Below are 9,685 nucleotides of genomic sequence, written 5' to 3' on the forward strand. Positions count from 1 at the left end.
GATCCAAATAAATAAAATCAAGAATGAAATAGGAGAGATCACAACCAACACAGGAGAAATACAAACAATAATAGGAGAACATTATCAGCAATTATACACCAGTAAAATGGGCAATCTGGAAGAAATGGACAAATTCCTGGAAACATATATACTACCAAAACTGAAACAGGAAGAAATAGAAAATTTGAACAGACCCATAACCAGTAAAGAAATCGAGTTAGTAAACCAAGAAAACAAGAGTCCAGGGCCAGATGGCTTTCCAGGGGAATTCCACCAAACATTTAAAGGAGAGTTAACACCTATTCTTTTGAAGCTGTTCCAAAAAATAGAAATGGAAGAAAAACTTCCAAACTCTATGAAGCTAGCATTACCTTGATTGCAAAACCAGACAGAGACCCCACTAAAAAGGAGAACTAAAGACCAATTCCCCTGATGAACATGGATGTGAAAATCCTCAACAAGATATTAGCCAACCGGATCCAACAATACATTAAAAAAATTATTCACCACGACCAAGTGTGATTTATACCTGGGATGTAGGTCTGGTTCAATATCCACAAAACAGTCAATGTGATTCATCAGACCAATAAAAGAAAGGACAAGAACCATAAGATCCTCTCAATAGATGTAGAGAAAGCATTTGACAAAATACAGCTTCCTTTCTTGATAAAAATCCTCAAGAAAGTAGGGATAGAAAGAGGATACCTCAAGGTCATAAAGGCCATATATGAAAGACCCAACACTAATCCCATCCTCAATGGGGAAAAACTAAGAGCTTTCTCCCTAAGGTCAGGAACAAGACAGGGATGTCCACTCTCGCCACTGTTATTCAAAATATTATTAGAAGTCTTAGCTCTGCAATCAGACAACACAAATAAGTAAAAAGGCACCCAAATCGGCCAGGAGGAGGTCAAACTTTCACTCTTTGCAAATGACATGATAGTCTATATGGAAAACCCAAAAGATTCCACCAAAAACTGCTAGAACTGATTCATGAATTCCACAAAGCTGCAGGATATAAAATCAATGCACAGCAATCGGTTGCACTCCTACACACCAACAATAAAGCGACAGAAAGAGAAATCAAGGAATCGATCCCATTTACAGTTGCACAAAAATAACCCATAAAATACCTAGGAATAAATCTAACCAAAGAGGTGAAAAATCGATACACTGAAAACTATAGAAAGCTTATGAAAGAAATTGAAGAACACACACACACACACACACACACACACACACACAAAATGGAAAAAGATTCCATGCTCCTGGATAGGACGAACAAATATTGTTAAAATGTCGATACTGCCCAAAGCAATCTACATATTCAAAGCAGTCCCTATCAAAATAACACCAGCATTCTTCACAGAGCTAGAACAAAGAATCCTAAAATTTGTACGGAACCAGAAAGACCCCAAATAGCCAAAGCAATCTTGAAGAGAAAACCAAAGCAGGAGGAATCACAACCCCGACTTCAAGCTATACTACAAAGCTGTAATCGTCAGGACAGGATGGTACTGGCACAAGAATAGACACCCAGATCAATGGAACAGAATAGAGAATGCAGAAATGGACCCACAAACCTATGGCCAGCTAATGTTTCACAAAGCAGAAAAGAATATCCAATGGAATAAAGACAGCCTCTTCAGCAAGTGGTGCTGGGAAAACTGGACAGCGACATGCAGAAGAATGAACCTGAACCACTTTCTTACACCATATACAAAAATAAACTCAAAATGGATGAAAGACCTAAATATAAGACAGGGAGCCATCAAAATCTTTGAGGAGAAAACAGGCAAAAACCTCTTTGATCTTGGCCACAGCAACTTCTTACTCAACACGTCTCTGGAGGCAAGGGAAACAAAAGCAAAAATGAACTATTGGGACCTCATCAAAATAAAAAGCTTCTGCACAGGGAAGGAAACAATCAGCAAAACTAGAAGGCAACTAACAGATGGGACATATTTGCAACATATTTGCAAACGACATATCAGATAAAGGGTTAGTATCCAAACTCTATAAAGAACTTATAAACTCAACACCCAAAAAACAAATAATCCAGTGAAGAAATGGGCAAAAGGCATGAATGGACACTTCTACAAAGAAGACATCCAGATGGCCAACTGACACATGAAAAAATGCTGAACACCACTCGTCATCAGGGAAATACAAATTAAAACCACAATGAGATACCCTTTACACCTGTCAGAATGGCTAACATTAACAACTCAGGCAACAACAGATGTTCATGTGAATGCGGAGAAAGAGGATCTCTTTTGTATTGCTGGTGGGAATACAAGCTGGTGCAGCCACTCTGGAAAACAGTATGGAGGCTCCTCAAAAAATTAGAACGAGGACTACCCTATGATCCAGCAAATGCACTACTAGGTATTTATCCAAGGGATATAGGTATGCTTTTTCAAAGAGGCACATACGCCCCAATGTTCACAGCAGCACTATCAACAATAGTCAAAGTATGGAAAGAGCCCAAGTGTCTATCAATGAATGGATAAAGAAGATGTGTGTATACACACACACACACACACACAATGGAGTATTACTCGGCAATCATAAAGAATGAAATCTTTCCATTTGCAACTACGTAGATGGAACTAGAAGGGATTATGCTAAGTGAAATTAATCAGTCAGACAAAGACAAATATCATATGACTTCACTCATATGAGGACTTTAAGACACAGAACAGATGAGCATAAGGGAAGGGAAGCAAAAATAACATAAAAACAGGGAGGGGGACAAAACAGAAGAGACTCAAATATGGAGAACAAACTGAGGGTTACTGGAGGGATTGTGGGAGGGGGGATGGGCTAAATGGGTAAGGGGCACTAAGGAATCTACTGCTGAAATCATTGTTGCACTCTATGCTAACTAATTTGGGTGTAAATTTAAAAAATAAAATTAAAAAAATTGTTGAATGAAATGAATGAAAATCACTGAAATTCTTTGGATCTCACTTTCCTTGTAATTTAAACCTGGAGTGGGTAATAGAATTCACTGCACATCGTTCTTGTAAGGAATAAATATGCATGAAGTTCCTAGATATACCAGGCCCTTAGCAGAAATTTTGTGCCAGAATACTCCCCAGCTCCTCTACAACCTGACTTCAGACTGACCACTAGTCTGTGAAACATGTGCATAGGTGTGGTTCCCAGGTTAAGCTCTAGCTCAGGCCCCACTGCAGCTCCGTGTAATGTACAATTAGTCCATACTCCCCTTCCCATTGAGGATCCAGACAAAATTACCTAAAAGTGCCCCTTATTCAAAGATACTTTCCCCTAGTACTTTTCATGGTATTTACCTTTAATTACCACTCAATAAATGTGTCTTGAATGACTTTTACTCACAACACCTATACACCCTCTTCCTTCGTCCTCAACATTTCAGAAGCTTTTCTTTTTGCGGATTTATGCCATGGCCAAAGATATTAATTCCTTTTTTAACATGGCTAAGGTATAATTCTAAATTTTGGGGGAAAAAAGCTTAATGGCCAAATGGAACATTTAGATGTGCATCAATTCACCAAAAAACCTAACAGCTCTAAGTAAATTCTCCTAAGTCAGACCGCAGGGTGACCTCTAGAAAGTGACAGCATTTACCCTGATAGCTGCTGGCAGACCTACGTTAGCATCAGCATCTGGAGGGATGGCCAAAGACTTCCTTCTCACTTACCTGGAGTGTTCAGAGAGCTTTCACTTGACAATTTTAGCTGCAGGAGAATTCTGAGGAGAGGCACAACAATGACCAGAAACTGGAAAATCTCCCAGAGCAGTAAATAACCCTTTGGGGGTACAAACCTCTTTCTTTCTCATATTAGTGTCTTCATGTAGAAGAACTCAAGAGTCCAGCAGCATTGGCGCCAAGTAGCAATCAAGACTCTGGATTTGGGTCATTTTTGTGATTCTTATTCCTGCTTCTTTCCCTCCTTCTCTGACAAACATGCCAAATAGGGAACTGGGATATATGCAGAATAGCACTCAAACTGGGAATCTAGAGGAAAAAAAAAAAAAAGACAGATACAGAGACAGAGAACGTCTGAAAATCTCCACCCACTCCCCCAACCCGAAACACCTTCACAAAATTCAAGGTCCTTTTTGTTTTAATTAACTATTTCTTCTGCTTCAGAATCACCCTCAGGAGGAATTTAAAAACCTCAAACTTCAGAATGTGCAGATTCCCCTCAAGCCCCTTATGTCATTTTTCATTTGGTACCAAACATGATCATACTCTAAAATGTTCAGCAGGAATTTTTTACAGTAAAAAAAAAAAAAAAAACCTGAAAAGGGCAGCTACGGCACACACATACCCAGCTTTTGTCTCTTTAAAAGCATTAGAAATCAAACCAAATGACAACAGGGACTACTAGTACCTTAACTACTCCCTGGGAACAGGTTGAGGGTCTTTGGAAATTGCATTAACTCTTTCAGATGAGGCTTGGACACTGATTTTCATGCTGCTGTATTAGCTTGATTGGATCTCCGGACTTGTGGGTAGTGCTGAGATCTCAAAAGGTCACAAAGATATTTAAGATTTCTGTTTGTGTTTGTCTCAGTGACATTTGAGATGCAGCCCATTATTTTTCTTCTAAAATTATTTTTTTTATGAAAAGAGAAACTCTCTTTCTTCAAGGAGCTGAAAGGAAAGGTTTTTGCCTTGGGATTGGAGGTCAGTTTTAGATAATGAAGTGAGAACACAGGAAGAATATTTTGAAGTTATATGAGGTATATAGCCAGGTCCTATCTTATGACAAGGTCAAGTTGTCAAGTCAGCAGAAGTCCAGTCAAAACTACTCTTAGAGAATACTTGAGAAGATGCCACACTGGAGATATATATATATATATATATATATATATATATATATATATATATATATATATATTTGTATATATATATATATGTGTGTGTGTGTGTGTGTGTGTGTGTGGAGAGAGAGAGAGAGAGAGAGAGAGAGAGAGAGAGAGAGACAGAAATGACTGCCATGAATGAAGTAATTTACTCAGTTTCCTAGAAATTATAAGCACAGCAAACCATGCAGGACCACATAGGATGGCACCAGGGTCATTCACAAGATAAAGTGACAAGGGGAAAATGTGGTCAAGAGGGTTTATGGTGGTTTATTTTAGAAGGAATGGGTGAGGCAGGGTAAGCAGGCTTAGTATTGGTTAGTTTGAATAATCTCAGTGGGCTCTGGGGCTTAAGGGTTGTCCCTAGTTGTCTATACCTGGTCCTGGGGGTGATTAAGCAGGTAGACAAAATGGGCCAGAGTGAGAGCCCAATAAAGAAGGTGGTTGGGAGTATGGGCTCTGGATTTGTTGATTTTTATATCAAAGGTGTGCTCCTTTGCTATCTCTAGAAATTAGCTAACCCTGGGAGGTTCTGTGCCTCCAGGGTCAGCAAGTCCCCAAGATGTCATAGCATGAAAAATGCAAAATAAAAGAACATTATATGTACACACACACATGCACGTGTGCATACACATATGTACTCTTGTGCTGTTTTGATGCCCATCAAACAACTTTCAAATTTTCCTTTCAGTGCATTTGTTATTTTGGTCTTCCCATAATGTAACACCCACCTCTAATGCAAGCTGTATTTGAAGGTTCATCAAAGTTCTCTGACTTTCCCTGACAAGGGGTGAGCTTTTGACCCAAGCTATAGCCAACTTTCTCAGTCAGAAAGTTGAACTTTGGATGGAGTGAGTAAAGACAAGAAAACCACTGGTACACATTCAAGAAAACTGTACCCCAACACACCAACACGTTAGCAGGCAAGTAATTTCCAGAGCTACTTTAGTTTTTGTCCTCTCTGAAACCCCGTTCTTCATTATTTCCTTAAACTGAGCTTCCCTATATGTTTTCATTAAATTCGCTTTTAATATAAGCTGGTCAGAGTGGATTTCTGTTGCTTACAGACCAAGAAACTGCAATGAAGCTGTCCACCTGTAAGTAGAGAAAGTGCTGGTGATTTGTACTCTTTAGTACTTCTTTTCAATTTATAGTGATTCAACAAAGTTTTCCTCCAACAATGATTGTGCTTTCTATATCATAGGAAGCATGAAATAATCATGCAGGGGGTTCAGTTTTCTGTGACAGTTATATTTTCTACTATGTGCTAATGAATCGGCATCCTGTTTTCCACCTCAGCCTTCTGCATCACAGTTAGCATGATGTCTGACATTTCTCATGATAGGTGGTCACTGACAAGGGCTAGACCCTGAAACCTCAAAATGGAAGGCCAGTGCCAGTCACCTACTTTTAGACATCATTGCTCACTGAACACCAATGCCAGCTACAAGCTCTTATCATCCTCTACTGATTTTTAGAGGTCTCAATGACACTTCAGGGGCTGAGGTGGAAAGGTTAACACAAAATTACTTTCTGGAGTTTGTGGTCATAGCAACGGGAAGAGAGCTGCATCAGTGGCTTCTCTGGCAGCTGCCAGGACAATCTGCTTACTGTCTCTTGACATTAGAGCAGTTTAAGCCTCCTTCACTAGCCTCATCTTGCCTGCCAGCCTATGTGGATTTCTTCTCATTGGTGACTAGGTATCTTCACTCTCTATTCACACAAGGGCCACATTGTCTGGTCAGACAATGGCTGGATTGGGTCTTGGGGCAGAGGGGTTTTGACAGCTTGAATACACCGCAAAATAACGTCAAAGCAACTAAGGGCATTGAATGATACACTCAGTTGTGTTGTCCTCTGCCCTTTTATTACTCCTTGAAAAAGGGAATATCTTCTCACGCAAAAGGTCATTCAAGATAGGGGGATCATGCCTCTTGGAAAAGCAACAGGCGATTGTAAATTCAAGCTTAAGGATGGTCTTTCCCAAAACACAGTATTGTTGAAAAATGAGTGCAGGGGCGCCTGGGTGGCGCAGTCGGTTAAGCGTCCGACTTCAGCCAGGTCACGATCTCGCGGTCCGTGAGTTTGAGCCCCGCGTCAGGCTCTGGGCTCATGGCTCAGTGCCTGGAGCCCGTTTCCGATTCTGTGTCTCCCTCTCTCTCTGCCCTTCCCCCGTTCATGCTCTGTCTCTCTCTGTCCCAAAAATGAAATAAACGTTGAAAAATGAGTGCAAATATAGTGGAAATGGGTATCATCAGAAGGCCTCTGGTCACGGGAAAAGGGAGCATAATATGGTATATTGTGCCCTTAATCCCCAAAATAGTACATACCATTCCTCCCCCAAAAAACCTATTATCAAACAACATATCAAAGAAATGAGAACATGAATCCTGAAATCCCATATTTCAGGAAAGGTAAGCAAGGGCTCTCAGGCTATGGCAATATACCAGTAGCATTAGTTGATGCTGACTGTGTGGCACTGGCTTATTGCCTGGAAAACAGAGTTTGGGGTATTTTTTATGGCAATCAAGACGGTTTCATTAAAAGATAATTAGTAAGAGACAACACTGGGAAAGCCTTTCATCTGATTCATCAAGCTCATAAACAAGATAGTCCCAGCATGCCACAGTTCCATGAAATGAAAAGACATTTGTTATCCTGAATTACGATCAGTGCCCGTTCAACATAAGCCTCTGTGGCCTGGAGAGTCCAGAATGCTTGGTTGTTCTTTGCCAATGTCCATTTGGTTTAACATTTTCTTCTCTTTCCTTTACGTAGGAAAGGCAAGGACGTCCCCTGGCTAAACTTGAGCAGCCAAAACTTTTAATCTACTAGTTACAAAGGGCTCAATATATTTCAGGGACTGCTGAGCACTTTTCATGCTTTACTTCATTTAACCTTCCACCACTCCCAATAGCATCCCATTTTCCAGGTGAGGAAACTGAGACCTTGCAATCTCCCTGCTGAAAACACCAATGGCAACCCCGTATGTTTAAAATAAAAACTTCAACTTATGGTAGCTGGGAAGGTCCTGCATAATCTGGCCCCTGCCTACCCTTTTGACATTATTTCAGGATAGGCTTTTGCTCATGCATTCCTTTTATTCTATTTCTTGAACTGAGTATATATCCCTGCTCCGTAGCCTTTTCTCTGGCTGTTTCTTTTGCCTGCAATGCTCTTTCGCCAGATTTTCATAACTGGCAGCTTCCTATTATTCACATCTCAGGACTAATGTCACTCATATGGAGAGTCCTCCCCATCTATTCTTTTCTTTTATCTTTTTCTCAATAGCATGTATCACCGTATGAAATAATCTGTTCAATAATTTATTTTTATATCACATTTGCCCAATTTTAACATATTCTCCAAGTCAGATACCTCAGTGTTGTTTATCACCCTCTACTCACTCACTTGGGGTATTTAGTTTAGGCGTATGATAAATATTACTGATTAAATACAGGTGTGAATGAATGAGTAAACTTCAGGGTTTATAGGTGACTTACCAAAGGTCATATAACTCTTAAGTGACACAGGACTTCCTAATTCCAGAACTCAAATCCAGGTCCTCCTAATTCCAGAATTCAAATTCTTAATCACTGTTCTTCCTTGTTTCTCTGTGGAGCTTTAAACTGACAACTTTCATTCATCATTTGAATATGTGCTCAGAGAAATTGGGCTCCAATGAATTAGGGGATGGAGATCATAACTAAATATGTGAAAAACTGCAAGGTTGATATTCAACTGGTACACCATAGCATTACCATATTGGTGTTAAAAGTATTAAAATGCTTTCCATAGTGATTGGCGTGTGGCCATTGCTACAATATCCCCAAGTGACCCTCTCAGTCTCTCCCTTGAGACCTCCTCAAGATTTGGAACACCCTCCTGCAGGATCTGGACTTGATACAGTACCTAAAAGATTTATACCTGACATGGCAGCAGGCTTCCAGGACCACTTTCATCCATTCTGATTAATCATACCCACTGATCACCACTGTTGGAAAAATACTGAAGACAGTCATTGTAAAAGCCAAGTTCTTAACTTGGTCTACCTTTTGTCGAGATAATAAGCCTAAACCACATTAGCTCAGCTGCAGAAGAATAAGCAAGAATGTTCTTTTCCCTTTTATCTCATCAAATTCACATTATAAATTTAATAATTTTAAATAAATTACATAAAAATTTAATAAAAAAAAGAAAAGGGTAGGCAATAGTGAAGGGTATCGTGAACTAGTAATTGAACTGGCAAACCTAAAGTGTCCTGAATAAGATTTAGGGTCCTATAAGGGACCATGATAATCATTTTACCTGCAACTTTAGCTTTTACTTCTCTTTTTGTCCCAGGCCTCCCATTTATATTGAATGCTGAAGAGTAACCGGATGGATAAACTAATGCGAAACTATCTGCTGGATACAGTTAATGGCCAACATTTACTGGATATTTACCATGTCGGGAATTGGGAATAATGTTCAATCTTTTATGTCTGTCTCATTCATTTATTCAAATTCCAAGCTACCAGATGTAATCCTCACAATACAATTCTGTAAGGTAAACAGTAACATCCTTCTGTTACAGACAAGAAAACTGAGCCTTGCAGACATTTGTAACTTAAGTTGTCTTAAGTTAGCTAATTGTCTTAAGTTGTGTAATTACTACTAAGTGTTGGAGTCCAAATTTGAACCACGGTCTCAGTGATTGCAGAGCCTCTCTGCAGAACTCTCTTTATAAAAGACAAACTTGACGGGTTTTCCAAGTTTCTAGTTAACATCTCTGCCAAGAGAACAAAGTGAAAGTAGTTTGTCTGGAAGTTCCTGTTAACACGAA

At 39.6% G+C, this 9,685-nt stretch overlaps 1 long non-coding RNA gene across 3 annotated transcripts in view; it reads left to right on the forward strand.

Annotated features, from left to right (window-relative positions):
- LOC109496685 overlaps positions 1–9,341 on the forward strand; it is a 39,901-nt gene extending 30,560 nt beyond the window's left edge. For all 3 annotated transcript variants that reach the window (XR_002152910.3, XR_006593910.1, XR_006593911.1), the window contains one exon: positions 9,205–9,341. This is a non-coding gene — a long non-coding RNA (uncharacterized LOC109496685). The remainder of the gene's footprint in view (positions 1–9,204) is intronic.
- Positions 9,342–9,685: the final 344 nt, after the last annotated feature.

This window comes from Felis catus, chromosome A2 (genome assembly GCF_018350175.1).
Source record: "Felis catus isolate Fca126 chromosome A2, F.catus_Fca126_mat1.0, whole genome shotgun sequence".
In the NCBI taxonomy this organism is placed as follows: Eukaryota; Metazoa; Chordata; class Mammalia; order Carnivora; family Felidae; genus Felis; species Felis catus.